The sequence below is a fragment of the Fukomys damarensis genome, unplaced genomic scaffold (genome assembly GCF_012274545.1).
Source record: "Fukomys damarensis isolate Sample0158 unplaced genomic scaffold, DMR_v1.0_HiC HiC_scaffold_21, whole genome shotgun sequence".
In the NCBI taxonomy this organism is placed as follows: domain Eukaryota; kingdom Metazoa; phylum Chordata; class Mammalia; order Rodentia; family Bathyergidae; genus Fukomys; species Fukomys damarensis.
Window position 1 is genome coordinate 12754471 of NW_022900933.1, and position 15836 is coordinate 12770306.

Below are 15836 nucleotides of genomic sequence, written 5' to 3' on the forward strand. Positions count from 1 at the left end.
TTCCTCAGACTGTGACCATAAGAGACACTGTTATGGGCCAGATCTAAAATGTCCCCTGAGCCGCATGTGTCCCGAGGTGGGGTTGGAAAGGTGATGGGGTCCTGGGTTGCCGCATTCATCAGCAGCTTTATCCACGGATGAGCTCAAGGCTGGATGTGCTTCAAGGAGGTGTGGAACCTGACTGCAGGGAGTGACGGGTCCTGGGGGAGTGACCTGGAAGGTGCAGTCTTGTCCCTGCCCCTCCCTTCTCTCTCGGTTTCCTGAAAGCAACGGATCAAGCCTCTTTCTTCTTCTGTACGTCCTTGCTGTGGAGCCTGAAGAACCGTGCATAGCCAGAACCCTCTGAAACTGTGAGCTAAAATAAGCCACTCCTCCTTGAAATTGTAGGTATCTGGTATTTTGTCCCTGTAAGGGGGAAGTGACTGAGATACAGACAAAAGGGTCAAAATGATTAGACCTCTAGGGCAAGAGGGAGGGAGGAACACAGAAAAACGAGTGAAGGGCTTTGGAAGGGAGCACGTAGGAGGCTTGCAGGGGCTCAGGGATACGAGGCTTGCGGCTGAGACCAGTACCTACGAAAGGGTTCATCACACGTTCCGCGGGGCCGACCAAAGCCTGTTTTTGGTAAAGCGGGTGTGGTGGGCCTTGCACTGGAGGATGCAGGGAACATGCAGGACTGGAGGGCAGTGCACGTGGGAGGGCAGAAGCAGAGAGGCAGTGCCCCGGACAGACTCGCCCCCACCCGATTCTGCTGATGGCTGGATCCATGGGGGCACCGCACTCAGGGCTCTGCCAGGTCTGGGACAGAGAGCCACAGTACCCTTGGAAATACACACACACACACACACACACACACACACACACACACACACAGCCCCACCCCGCATCTGCTCTGACACACAGCAAGGAGCCAGCATGTGACTGACAGTGCGTATTAAGCGCCTACGGCATTGACTGGGTGGGCGGCTGTCAGGACCAGCTGCACCGAGGAGAGGGCAGGTGAGCTCAGAAGGGCGGAGGTATTAGCTAGCAGGGGCGTCCGAGCAGAGGACACAGCGTACAGACACCCCGAAGGGAAGGGACACGGTGGGAAGGAGAGTGCAGTGAGCAGGTAGGTCAGGAAGGCATCGCCTACGAGCCGTGTGGAGACACGGAAGACTTCAGCAGGGACGGGAGCTCATCGGACACCATCTTCCAAAGTTCGTATCCCCGAGCTGAAAATGGATGGAGTAGGGCAGGAGTGGGTGCAGAGAGGGTGACGTGAGGATGCTCGCGTCGCTGGAGTTACACAGGGAGTTTCCTGAAAGGCAGGCCGTGATTTAGCCGTCCGGGAGGCAGAGAGTCTGCATTTCTGACAGCCCCCTGGTGTGGCCAGCGTTTCTGGCCCACAGACACGGAGGTCCAAGGGCCTTGTCCCATGGAGCTATGGTGACGGCCTGGACCCAGGGTGGCGGGGTGAGGTGGACAGTGTCAGGCGTTCCTTGAAACTAGAACGTGGCGGCGGGTCAGGATGCAGGGGAGCCAGAGAAGCTATCAAGAAAGTCTGCAAGGCCCTGGGCTGGGTTCTCCAAAATGGAGAAGCCTGGATCAGGGCTTGGAGACAGAGTCCGGGAAGAGGAGCAGAGCTCCCTGCGTGGCTTCCTTCTCCACTGCCCTGCCCTGCAGGCCGCAGTCTTCACACCCAGAAAGCCCAGCCTGGCTCAGCCCGGCCCAGCCCGGCTCAGCCCGAAGTCCGAAGTCCGAGGCAAACCCTTCCTCCGCCGTAGGCCCTGAGCTCGGCGCCTGGGGCGTGACCTACTGCTCTCTCCCCACCCCCGCAGCCACCAGGCTCCTGCGCAGGAGGCCGGAGGACAGTGCCCACGACAGTGCGTCTGCTGAGGCTGTGAAGGGGGAGCCAGGGCAAAAGCTACTTCTCTGGGGAGAACGTAAAGAAGTTGAATAGATACGATCTTGGATTTAGGATCCCAGCTGGCGGGTGACGCACCAGGAATCCCCTTAGCCGCACCTGCGCCCACTGAGCTGGGATGGCTCAGTCCGCTGGCGCCATCTAGTGTCACCAAGGGGAGGCTCAGGCGAGGCGAGAACGACCAGATTCAGAAAATGAAGGCACAGCTGCAGGATGGCAGCTGGGTGCTGGAGCCGGGGGCTGTGACCTAGGACCCAGGAGAAATAGACTCCTGTTAGGGCTCTGCTCATTTTCCAGGGATGCTGTAACGAATTACCACTCTAGACTTTTGTGTCTCATGGCTCTGGAAGGCAGAAGTCCAAACTCAAGGTGTCCGCAGGCTGTGCCGCCTCTGAAGGCGCCAGGGAGTCTCCCCTTGTTCCCTGTTCTCTGGTGGCTGCTGCAAGTCCAGATCATTGGTTTGTTTACAGCTGCCCACTTCACTCTTTGCCTCCATCACCACATGGCCTTGTGTACGTCTTGGCCCACACTTCTTCATCCTATAAGACATGAAGTCATTGGATCAGGGTCCACCCCATCCAGCATGACCTCATCTCAACCGATGAGTACATCTGTCAAAACCCTATTTCCAAATAAGGCCTCATTCACAGGAGGAGCTGGGAGGGTAGAACTTTTACATATTTGGGAACAGGGACACAGTTTAACCTATTACGGGCCCCATTGGCTCAACAGATGTGCCCCGAACATCTGCAAGTGCCAGGCTGGGCTGGGGGCTGGGCACATGTGTGCCCAGATGTCCTCACACGTGGCTCTCAGCACAGAGCTGACAGCGGGGGTGGGGATCTAGTGTATGAGAGGGGCCGTGGTGCTGAGGAGCACAAGGGAGTCAGGTGGGGCTGGAAAGGAGGGAGGCGAAGGGCTTTGAGGACCATATCGTGGCCCGAAGTGTCCTGTGGGCAGGAGGCCCCTAGGAGGTAATAGGACCTGCTGTTGGTGTGCAGACCGTATAGCAGGCTGGGATTTAGGAACGGAAGCCGCACCTCCTAGGTGAAAGGTATGAAGCTGTCCAGAGCTTCAGCATGGGGGGGTGGGGGCGCACCTGGAGAAGCCATGGACACTCGCGTCCCTCCCTGCACGCCCCGTCCCACGCGACTCTTCCTCTGTATCCTTTGCCATATCCGTTATATTAAGCCAGTCATGCAAACCTCTGCTGTGGCCAGGAGAACGTGCCCGCCCTGTCCGTGTGGGAGGCGTGGAGCAGAGAGCCACGCCCGGCCCACCGCGCCAGACCCAGCCAGGTGCTGTTAGGAGTAGGAAGACACCTCTGCAAGCTTATAAACATAGTACAAGAAATAATAAGCAGCCGGGGATTTAGCTCAGCAGTTCGGTGGCCTGCCTTGCAAGCGCAAGGACCCGAGTTCAATCCCCGGTACCAAAACAAACAAACACAATAAAAAAATAAAATGAAATAATAATCAAACAAATTACATTATCAAAATATCCAAGGGTACGTGGGCTCCCACTTGTTGAGGCCACCAGCCAGCATAAAACCACAGAGCCTTTACAGACTTCGCCCCTGGAAACTTAGTGCAAGCCCACCTCCCTACCAAGCCCCTGGCAGCCTCCTGACTGAGGGGTGCAGTCTCTCACGGTAGGAGGCCCCAGACAGCCCTTCTGCATGCCTGTGGGTATGTGGGAGCCACACAGTAAAGGGCTCCTTTCAGGTCCTGGTGTGCTGAGTGTTGCTAACCATGAATCGGAGTTCATTTGTGTTAAATGCCTTTTCCGCATCCATCAAGAAAGTGATCCATGACCGGCAGAGAACAGAGGACGGCTGCTCTGTGCTGCTTCACCTCTTGCATGGAAAGGGACCATCAGAACCGTCCTTTTCCTAAGGCCCTCGGAACACGGAGGCCCTGAGGGGTGCCACAGAGTCAGAGGTGGCTAACCCCGAGGCGCTGGCCTGTGAGTGAAGCCTGGTAATGTTTAAAGACGTGGATGTACATACTGAGTAGGGCGGTGCGGTGAATTGCGTATTTTTGAGTGGCTGGGCCACTGTCAGACTGACGAAGTAATGGGAGTTGAGCCTGGGTTACGCTGTGCAGTTCAGGCTGGTTTGGAACTCACTGTGTTGCCCAGGTGGGCCTTGATCTTGAGGCAATTTTCCTGCCTCAGTCTCCTGGGTACCGGGATTACAGATATGCACCACCATTCTCAATGTGAACAGCGGTCTCGAGCAAGTTGTTGAACACGAATCAGAACACCACCATTATGTGAACTCAATTGAGAAGTGGCAAATGCTGAACAAAAGCAGTGATTTGGGGGATGGAGAATAGGAGCACGTTAAACATCCAGAATATGTAAATGTACATTTAGCAGTCATTTGTATAAAGGTATTTGTTGCCTTGGAATGGCTGAGGTGTATAAATGGATTTGAAACAGGAGACGGGGGAGAGAGGAACTTGGGGAACATTACTGGTCGGCAATAGATGAGGTCATGGAGGTGACCTGCTCCGGAAGTACTTGGACCTTCTACTCCGGAAGTACTTGGACCTTTGCTTATACACTGCTCTTAGTTCTAAGGCAGCTGCATATATTATTGTGTTGTAAGTACCTGTTTATACATCTTTTATAGGTTTGGCACCTGTGTTAGTTACTTCTCTCTCATTGTTGAGATAAAATACCTAACACTCAAAGTGGGGGGAAGTTTTATTTGCCTTACAGTTCATAGAGGGTTCAGTCTATAATCTTCTGGCTCCAAGGCAGGGTGGCAGAGGGGCAACAGTTCATGGTAGCAGAAGCAGCAAAAGCAACAGGAAACCTTAACAGTATCTTTCTGCCCCTTTTATCCCATCCAGACTACTGTGATTAGGGCGGTGCCAAACTACTCACTCACATGTAGTGGTTTAGTAATCACACTCCCTTAATCCCAGCACCAGACACTCCAGATTCAGCCACCTCACCCACGTGAGGTTTTGGGGAGACATCTGAACCCAAGCCACAACACCACCTTTATAGATATTTTATAAATATTTAATAAATCAGAGCATAGAATTTGGGAAACTAGTTTTAAGAGAGTCACATGATAGTCTACTAACCTGTTACTGAAAGGTCAAGCAAGATTCAGGAAGAATCCATGAACTAAATATGGTGAGTGTGGATCTAGTATATGGAGAGTATATTAGAGGATTAGTGAGGAAAAGCCGAGCATGAAGAGAGGAGTAAAGACAGGGCAGCTCTTTGGGATGCCCTGGTACCAGATACAGAGGAGACTGGGGCTACTGATAATTGATTAAGGGAAGAATTTAAGGTTGGGATAGGAGCATCCAGGGTATTTCAAGTCCTGGTTATGCAGAAACGTTAGTGACAAATCACACAAAGTCCAATCAGCGTCTTCTCAGTGAAGGATTATTAAGGAACTTGAGAAAATGTGTACAGAGAGACGCTGGTACATATAGAAATGCTAGAGACAGCCCGGAAGTGTGCATGTGGTGGCTCATTCTGTAACCTAGCTACTCAGATGGCTGATGAAAGTTCAAGGGAAACAGAACAACTTAGCAAGACTTTCTCAAAATTAAAAAAAAAATGCAAAAGGGTTTGGGATGTAGCTCAGTGATAGAGGGATTGCCCTGTGATTCAGTCCCTGGTACCTGTTTTTTAAAAAGTTAAAGGTAGGGAAAAAAAAGCTAGGACCTTCAGGAGGGGGCATTGTATTATCTGAGAGTCTCAGGACTGAGTTCTAGATAGGAAGGTTCCTAGACTGAATGGCTAAAAGCACTGGCCTGGAAACTGTTAACAGAAAACTATATGGCAGTGTTTATATATATGCAGTGATGTATTTACAAGGGTATTCACTGCAATGTTGTTCACAATAGTATTGAAAATAGTGACAATAACCACATGTCTGCATCCATAGGATATACTATACAGCTGGGAAAAGAATTAGGAGCTGGAAGGTGATGCACACTTGTAATCTTAGCATTGTGGGAGGCTGAGGCAGGAGGATCACAACTATGAATGAGCTCAGCCTGGGCTACTGAGTGCTTTAGCCAGTATTGTCTTAAGCTAAAAAAGAAAAATTTTGGTACTGGGAATCAAACTTGGGTCCTTGTGCTTGCCAGGCAGGTGGTGGGGTTGTACGCTGTTTTAATGAGAATTTCATGCCTTGTGGATGTTAAAATTAAAAAACTGGTTAATTTTTTTTTTTTTAAGTGCAAGGTATCGAACTTGGATCCTTGTACTTGCAAGGCACGGGGTGAAACCGCTGAGCTAAATCCCTGGTCTTTGTTTATTTTTTGAGACAGGGCCTCGTCACAGGTCAGGCTGGCCTTAACTCTTGGCAATCCTCCTGCCTCTGCACTAGAGTACTGGAATCACAGTTGTGCACTATTATGCCTGGCTTGTTTTTAGTTTTTTAAAAAATGATGCTTTAAACCAGGCATGGTAGTGAATACATGCCATCCCAGTACTCTGGGAGGCTGAGGCAGGAGGACCCACAAATTAAGCCTGGTTTAGGCAACTTAGGGAGCCCTTGTCTCAAAAAAAAAAAAGGGTCGAGGATGTAGCTCATTGTGAAGACCTTAGGTTCAAAGCACAGTAACGCACATGCCAGTGCACACGCATGTGTGCACGGACATAATGTGTTTTCTTTAATATGTTAATGCACTGCATTATTTTGAATATTGGTAGAGTTGTTGTTGTTAGATTCTTGTAGAAGTCTATTTATAATAACAGAATTGACACACAAGTTGCATGTTCTAAAATACTCTGCTGTATTTTATTTAGACATTTAGCTCATAAGCAAACGACATAATTTTCTTTTGTTGTTCTTGTTCACTGTCAAAGTAATACTAATGTCATAAAATGAAATCTGCAGTGCTTCTCATTTTAGTTCTAGGGAACAGATTGTAGGCTATACAGAGTTTGTTGGTTTCTTAACCATTTGATAACACTGACCTATACAATCAAATGAGTCTTTTGATGGGAGAGACTTTTGATGATGAGTTCAAGTTATTGAATGATTATTGATTTAGATTTTTTTACTTTATTAAGATAATTTGGGCACTTATTAATACATTTAATTTAAAGCAATTTTAATGTATTTTCTTTTTTAATTTGGGGGGGGTTGAAACACTGTCTTACTGTGTAGTTAAAGCTGGCCTTGAATAGCCCAGGCTGGCCTAAAATTTGCAGGCGTCCTCCTGCCTCAGCCTCTGGAGTGCTGAGATTATAGACATGTGCCACCATGCCCAGGTTTTTAATATATTTTTCATAAAGTAGCTCAAAGTGTTGTTTTGATTTTTGAAGATTTGTTAGCTGTAATCATGTCCCTCTTTATGTTTCTAAATTACTAAAAGTGTTTACTTGTTTAACTTTCTCTTTCTCTCTCTCTCTCTCTCTCTGGTCAATCTCACAAAGGTGTGTAGTTCATTAGATTGTTCATTTTAGTTAGGTTTATTGACATATGTATATAAAATATAATAAAATTCATCCCGTTTATTTTTGTTCATTTGTTTTAAAAGGTAGGTTTCCAATATGTTACCTACTCTGGTCTTGAGCTCCCGGGATCCTCCTGCCTCAGCCTCCCAAGTCCTGGGATTACAGGCATGCGCCACCATGCTCTGATTAGCATTTTTAAACTGTATCTTTCAAAGAGAAGAAGTTTTCTCTTAGGTTGTTAAAGTACCTTTTTCAAATAACGAGTTTTAGGGTTTTTTGATACCTCCTCTCTTCTATTGTTGTTTTGTATTTTATAAAATGGTTATTTTATATTTTATTAATCTATTACCTCATTAAATTTTCCTTCTTTGGTTTTTCTTTAGGGTTATTCTATAGTTCTTCTTTTTTATTTTTATTTTTATTTATTTATTTATTTTGGTGCTGAGGACTGAACCCAGGGCCTTGTGCTGTAATTCTTTTTGACTTCATGAGTTAAATATAATTTACTTCTTTTTACTTCTTTTTCAATAAACACTTTAAGTGCATTAATGCTACACATTTTTCTCTAAATGTCCCTGTAACGTCACCTCATCAAATCTGAAATCTAGCCTTTCCGTTGTTCAGTTTTAAGTAAGTCTGATTTCACCTTTAACCTTGATTTAGTTGAGAGTAAATTTTGATGTTTTCAAATATGGATTAAAATACTTTCAACTATTGGTTTTGAATTTAATTGCATTGTGTTTAGTAGAGATAGTGATGAATATAACACAGATTATTTAAAATATGTGGAGATTTCTTTTTTGTGATCTTAAGACTGGTCAATATTTGTAATGCTTGTTGCCCACTGGAAAATAGTTTCTAGAGCTGGAGAGGGGGGTGGGGAGGGAGAGAAAGGGGAGGTAAAAGAATTAAGATGAGGGCTGGGGAGCTAGCTCAGTGGTGTCGCCTGCCTCGCAAGCCCGAGGTCCTGAGTTCAATCCCCGGTACCCACCCAAAAGAGAATAAAGATGTTCCATACACACCCACCCACATGGGGAACCTCTCAGTGATGTACTGCAAACATATGCTAAAGAAATAATTATGCTCTCTTTCTTGTGCAAGGTTCTGTATTCAAGAAAAATATTTTTTAAAGTGCCTGACACATAAGCTCTTTTTTTGGTAACCTGGTTTTTATTTATTTTTATTTCTTTTTAGCACATGTTTGCAGTACATGATGATCACATTCCTCCAGGGGAGTTTTCATCCCATCCCCACCCTCTTGGTCCCCTTCCCATTTGCAAAAGATCTGCCTCCCTATTTCCCATTATCTATCTTTTATTTTGCTCTTTATTTATATTTTGGGTTTCTCATACAAAAGAAACCATGTGATATTTAAGCCTGTGTGTCTGATTTATTTCACTTAACATTATGGTCTCAAGGGCCCGGGGTTTGACTCAGTGGTTCCGTCACCTGCCTTGCAAGTGCAAGGACCTGAGTTCGATCCCTGGTACCAAAAAAGAAAAAAAAAATTATGGTCCTAAGGTGCATCCCTTTTCCTAAAATTGACTCAAGCTTAACCTGCTTTCAGGCAGAGTAGTACTCCATTGTATATAAATACTGTATCTTCTCCATTTATTCATCTACTGATGACTTACTAGGCCTCTTCCAAGATTGAGTATGAATTGTGCTGCCACAAAGATGGGTATGAATACATCACTGTAATATGATGACTCTAACTCTTTCCAAAAATACCTAGAATGCAGGTAGTATGGCCGAGCAGTCTAAGGCACTGGATTTAGGCTCCAGTCTCTTTGGAGGCGTGGGTTCGAATCCAAAAGATATCTAGAAGAAGAATAGCTGGAATTTCTAGTTTTGGTTTTCTGAGGACTCTCCGTAGTAACTTCCATAGTGCTTCTACTAGTTTACCTTCCCACTGGCAGTACAGAAGGGCCCTTACCTCGCAGCCTCTCCAGTGTTTGTTATTATTTGGTATCTTGATGACAGCCATTCATAGGAGCGGACGGCATCTCAGTGTTGGTGTGATTTGAATGTCTCTAATGGCCAGTGATGTTGACGGTTTGTACTTCTGCAAAGTGTCTGTTCATTTCAGTTGTCCTTTTTTTTGGTACTGGGGATTGAACTCAGCACCTTGCATTTGTGAGGCAGGCACTGGAACCACTGAGTTTAAAACCCGGCCCCAGTTGTCCATTTTTAAAATTGGGTCTTCCCCTGCATGATATATTCATTTATGAATAATATATTCATTTTAGAATCTCCTGCCTAAGAGTGTGTCCATTTCTTCTCATAATTATGTCAGCTTTTGCTTTCTACAGTTTGAGGCCATTTTATTAATTTTTACAATATAACAAACTACCCCCAAACTTATGACTTAAAACAGCAGTAGGACTGCAGGTAGATTGGCTAGCATGCCTGGGGCTCCAGATTTGATCCCGAGCACTGAAAACACATGCAGGTGTGCACACACGTGTACATACGCCCAAAAAAACTTATTATTGTGTAGTACTTAGAAGCCTGGGATTCCAAAATGGCTTAGTTTGGTCCCCTGGCTTGTGGTGGCTCACGAAGCTGCAGGCCCCTGACCGCTGTCTGGGGTGGGAAAGTGCTTCCTGCTTGCTCTGTTGGGGAGTGGGTGGGTCCTGGTGGGAGGAATCATTTTCTTTTATCTCTAGCTGCTTCAGTGCCTGCAGAATAGCATAGCCGCTTTCCCTAGAGGAAGTTAATTAAGAGTGTACTGTGAAAAAGTGGTGCTGTCTTTTATGATGTAGCCTTGGAGGTCACAGACTTTGCCACATTCTATTAATTAGAGCCAGGTCTGGCATCACAGAGAAATAATCCACAGCACTCTGGGAGGCTGAGACAGGAGGGTCACAAGTTTGAGTTCAGTACAGGTAACTTAACCCAGTTGGACCCTGTCTCAAAATAAAGCATAAGAGAAGGGTTGGGGATATATAGCTCAGTGTGAAGGTCCTGGATTCAATCCCCGGTACTGGGGGAAAAAAAGAAAGAAGAAAGGAGTTGCTAATTCAGTCTACATTTTTTTTATTTTTTATTTTTTTAATATTCTAAGAATCAATATATTTTCTTTCTCTGAAATAAATACAAACCAGGTCGAAAGGTAGGGGGAATCTACAGGAGAGAGAACGGAAGTGGGGACAGGCCCCAATCTTTTCTTTTTGTACCAAATGACTCTGGCGCGACCCGGAAACAGTTCAAATGAGAGTAATTAAAATTCTCCGATAATTACATTATTTCAGTAGCAGGGGAGGGGTCACCTAGTGCCCCATTTGCAGGCTGGACAGACATCAGTCCCGCTGCTAGGCCGGGCGGGTGCCTGCCCCCTCAGCACCGGCAGGGGCCTCAGGCCGTGTGAGCGGTGATGGTGGGGGAAGGTCTGTGTGACCAGCGTCCTAAAGCGGCCCACCGCCCCCCATGAGGCTTCTGGCGCTTTCTCTGACCTGCAGGACCTCCCTCTCCGTGCCCTGAGTTGCTGTGGGTCCTGGATGTTCTGTACAGTCCAGCTGCACTCAGTTTCCCGTGGGACAGGCCCTGAGAGCAGGAACGAGTCAGTGCGGAGGCCGGCGCCGCTCAGGAGAGGGCCTGGGGCTGTGCTGGGCAGAACCCGGCGCTGTCGCTGGTCTCACTGCTCTGCTCACCCTGCACCTTGCCTCGGTGCTGCAGTGCCCCGTGGGAGGCAGTCTGCACCGACTTGCGGCCCTCCAGCATCTTCTCTTTGTCAAGGTCCTGGTTCACACCAGAAGCTTGGCCCCGGAGGCCACTGCCAAGTGCATTTGTTGTCAAAGAAGAGAATGCTGTCTGGCTCCCTGAGTTTCAGCAACTCCAGCGGGGGCACAGGGATGGGAACGCCATGGTGAAACAGACCTTCTCGGGGTGTCCTTGACGTAGACTCACCTTGCGCTCCTCCTCTCCCGCTCCTCCTCCTCTTCACCCTGGCTGTGGGACAGGACAGGTAGGCAGCGTGCACAACCTGGGGGTGTTAGGCCGTGTCGCGGACGCTGAAGGAGGTGCCGCAGGGCTCCATTTTCACGTCCAGGCCAGTCTGCTGCGCGAGCGCAACATGGAAGGCTGAGCAGCAGTTGGCTTTGTGCCACTGGATGCAGGTCCTGAGCCACGCCGTTTGCAAATGTAGCCGGTGAGCTTCCAACGAGCTGGTGGGATGCCCTCCATGCTGTCAGCAGGCTCTGGGAAGACCGCGTTGGTGAGCAGACCTCGGGGATCCACAGGGCACACACCGCGTGGGCCCAGCGCCTGCCATCTGTCTTCTTGAAGGCACCACCCTTACTGGGGCACGGGGCACAGTCCACTGCCGGAAAGGTGACTGCGGCCGTCGGCGGCACAGCCATTGGCCCTCGGGGATGCAGGGGACACCACGGCACTCCCGGTGCACGCCAGGTCGCACGTGTCACAGAAGAGGATGACGTGGCTGTGCTGGCGCTCGCCATCATTGCAGGCAGCGCACGGCTTCCTGGTCACCAGGGCACCGGGGTCGCCTTTGTTGTGACTCTCAGGTGAGATCCCTTCTCCAGCCAGTCCCTCGGGTCCTTAAAGATCCCCTGCGGGGTGGGACTCACACCCTCCGGGTTCCGCCGCTCATTCATGATATCCAGCCGGATGTGATCCTCCCCGACGCCTCACACTCCACTTCCTCGTCCAGCTCTTCCGCAGACTTCTGATGTCCCGGTAGTAGGAAGTCGGCCGGATGGGGCCTCGGGCGTCTGCTCAGGCTCCTGGCCCGTCACTCTGGAAGCCTGATTGTGGGGGGATGGTTGGGTTCCCTGCGCTTCTCCTGGTTCTTGTGCCTGGCTGCACGGGGGTCGCAGCCGGCGTCTCCTTGTTCTTGCTGCCATTCTGGGGGGACCTCCCCGCGAGAGTCTTTATCCTCTGACACCACAACCAGGTTGTCGAAGATGCTGATTGGTGGACGCGGCCGTGCAGGTCCGGCGACTGTGCCACCTCCGAGGGGCTGGGTTTGACTGGTGCCCATTCTTGTGCTTTCGGAGTGGCGTCTGGCGTGGGTGTGGCGGGTTGTCGTGGTCATAGCGGTGCAGTGGTGTTCAATGCCACTGTAACTCTTGTACACCTTGCGGCAGGTCTGCACAGGGCACTCAGGGGGCTCAGCTGCCCACAAGTTGTGGCAGAAAAGTCTTCACATCGAAGTCCACCCCCATGCTGTCACATCGGCCCCCTCGAGTCCGGGCTCATTGCCGGGGCACCTGAGGCCGAAGGATTTGCCTCCTTGCCCGGCCGCCCTGCACCTGCCCAGCCCAAACTCAGCCTACATTTAAGGGTAGGGAGTTCGACTCTATCCTTGGAAAGGAAAAGGATTAAAGAATTTGTGTGCATATTTTAAAGCGCATCAGTTATGTTATTAAATCTACCCACATTTATAATGTTACATTATAAATTATATAAATATGTTATATTTTCTTGAAATGTTCTTTTTATATGAAATTTCCTTCTTTATCCTCTTTTAATTTTTTGATCATGCAATTAATCTTATTTGACCATGTTTATTACTAAGCCAAATTCTCATCACTGTATTTTCAAGTTTTCATTGTGGTATTGCTGGATGTGTAGGGTGTTGACCTGATCTGACAAATCCTATCCTTTATTATCTGAATTAAATATGTGTATCGTTCTTATAATTCTGACTCAATCTGGGTTTATTTCTACCATCTCCCTTTGTATTATTGCCTCAATATTCTTCCCTTTGACTTTTTCCTACCTTCTTTTGGAATGAAAAGCTATCAGTGCAGCTGGGGATTTAGCTCCGCACCTGCTTCGCAAGGGCAAGGTTCTGAGTTTGATCCTTTGTAACAGCAACAAAAAGAACCGCTTAAGTTTTTCTAAAAGAATTTAAGTTATTCATTATGCTATCCTCAGAGTTTCATAGATTTTTACCTGGTTTGTCCTGAAATTTAAAAAATCTTCAACTTTTGTTATAAATTTCTAATTTTATTGCTTTGAGATCAAATAATATATTGTGAATAACGAGGACTCTGAAATTTTTAGTGGTTTTCTTTATGACTTACGATATGATTTTAAGTATGGTTATCTCAAAAGTACATGTGTTCTTTTCTGCAGGTGTATAGCACGACTGCAGCTGATATCTCGGTATTTCCCTGGTCTTTAACATCTCTGCTTGACCACGGGAGTGTGGGACCATTTCCCAGCAAAGCTGCTGATCTCGTCACTTCCGCCCGAGGCTCTGTCCCGGGTAAGATGCTTCTGCACCGTCATAAAGTCCTGCCGGGGGTGGGGGTGGATCCGTCAGTGTGTTTACTTCATTTTCCTGCCCTGCTCTCTAAATGCTGTTGGGGCCGTTTCTTGCTCAGGCTCATGACTCTGTCACATTAAAGTAAAAACGCTGGTGAAGGTTAGCAACAGGTTGAGGTTCATAAAGGGGTGGTCATGCATGGACAATGGGTCTGGTAACGAAGGGCAGCGCTTGTTTCAGAGCATATGAAAAACTAACATCTGAGACACCAGGGGGTTCCGGTGGAGGCGAGCTGAGTACCGTGCAAGCCGTCCAGCAGGTGGCGCAATAAGCTCACAGGAGGGAGTTCAGCTCGCCGGTCCTGCTACCTGCGCAGGAAAAGAACCCCGCAAAGAGAGGCGGAGAACGGGGGATTTTCAGGGACAGATGAGAATCCTGTGTCCAGTGATTTGTGTATGTGTCCTAGGACAAGAACCTCATAAAAAACAGCAAACAACAACAGAAAGGACGTGGGGTCCAGAAGTATCCTGACTTGCCTTTTGTGCGTGGGTGTGTGTGTGTGTGTGTGTGTGTGTGTGATCACTCCAGAGAGGCGAAACATTTAAATGTCAATGTGTTTAATATTTTTAGGAATACACAGCAACCAAAACAAATAAGGAAGACACTCTGTGGCATAGGTATGGTTACCGGAGGCCCTTGGACTTCTCCACAGGAGCAGTAGTAATGGGTGTCACCTAAAGGGACATAAACAGTCAAATGTAATGTGTTAGCCTTGGGAGGCAGCTGCTGGATGGGCAGCAGGTAGGTAATTCTAGAGGACAATTTGGGAAAGTTAAATATGACTGTTGGAGAAATTTGACCATGAATATGGTAAGAGGACAGTTGTTAACTTTTTTGCGTGTTGCAGTGGTGATGTGTTTATACAGGAGAGTTTCTTTATGTTTGGGAGATACACACCCAGGTGTTTAGGGGCCACGTGTGGTGATTATGCAAGTTTCTTTCACATTGTTTAGCTCCCCCCCCATTAATGTTGCTAAAATATGTGTAAGTTGGATGAGGGTACGTAGATGCCCAGGACATTTGGACATGCAGCTCCAGTTGAGATCTGCGTGCTGGGTCTTTGGGTGGGTAACATCCTCCTTAGTCAGAGGGAGGTGGCCCAACCCCTTTCCTGTGCACAGGTGTGAGAGGCAGCTTGTCTTTCTGGAGTCTGGATCTGCCCCCCATGTTCTGTGGGCACGGGACACATAGGAGGGGAAGGTGGTAGTTTGTGCCTAGAGAAATATCTATGACTAGCACATGGTAGGCGTTCACTAAATCTGTATGCATTAGTAGGCTCGACAGACATTATGGATCTCATGAACTATTAGATCATAAAACTGGCTCTCTGACTGCCTGTTGAATTGTTGGTCTTCTGTGCTATGCTGGTGGGCTCCTTGGAGGAGCTGGTGTGGTGCTCCACTGGGGAAGGAGCCATGGGCACCGGCCAGTCTATCCTGGCAACCCCTCCCTCTAGGAAGGGCTAGGCATGCGTCCCCACAGCCCCCACCGCACTCCTGGGACTAGTATGGGCCAGAGAAGGTGGAGAGGAGAGTACCAAGGACCACGAAGTGCTTGGTATATAGGGAACGTCTTCTGGGTGGCAAGCATCCCATTTGTTCTAGGCACTGTGTGGTGAGTGTGTGGTCTTTTTAATCCTTGCAATGACCCCAGGGATGAGGATTCAGGATTTTAGTTTTACAGACAAACCTGACGATGATATGAAGATTCCTCCTGGAGCTAAGCAAAATGGGAAAGAAATGAGGAGGCGGGGAGGGAGGGAGAGAAAGAGATCAGGGGAAAGGGTTGCCACACGGGGACTGAGTCAACCAGCCTTCTTTGTAGCACAGCATACATAGAATTTGAAGGAAAGATGGGGCCGGGGATTTAGCTCCGTGGTTCCGCTGTCTGCTTTACAAGCACAAGGACCCGGTTCGATCCCTGGTACCAAAACAAAAAACAAAAACAAAAAAGTCAAATTTGAAGGAAAGAAAGGCCAGGAGGAGGATTTGTGGTTGCCTGCAGGATGGAAACAGTGACCTCTTGGTGGAAAGGAGGTGGAGCAGAGGTTGCAGGGGAGTATGTGGCAGGGTGGGTGGACTGGGCAGGAGGACTTCTTCAGGACAGTTGAGGCAGGGTCTTGCTATGTAGCCCAGGCTGGCCTCAAAATTGTAATTCTTCTGCCTCAGTCTCAGAGCTGAGGCTATAGGCGTGGGT

The 15836-nt window shown here is 48.3% G+C and overlaps 1 pseudogene; it reads right to left on the reverse strand.

The window, feature by feature from the left end:
- Window positions 1–1974: 1974 nt before the first annotated feature.
- LOC104877220 lies at window positions 1975–12637 on the reverse strand (annotated as a pseudogene).
- Between the last annotated feature and the right edge of the window lie 3199 nt (window positions 12638–15836).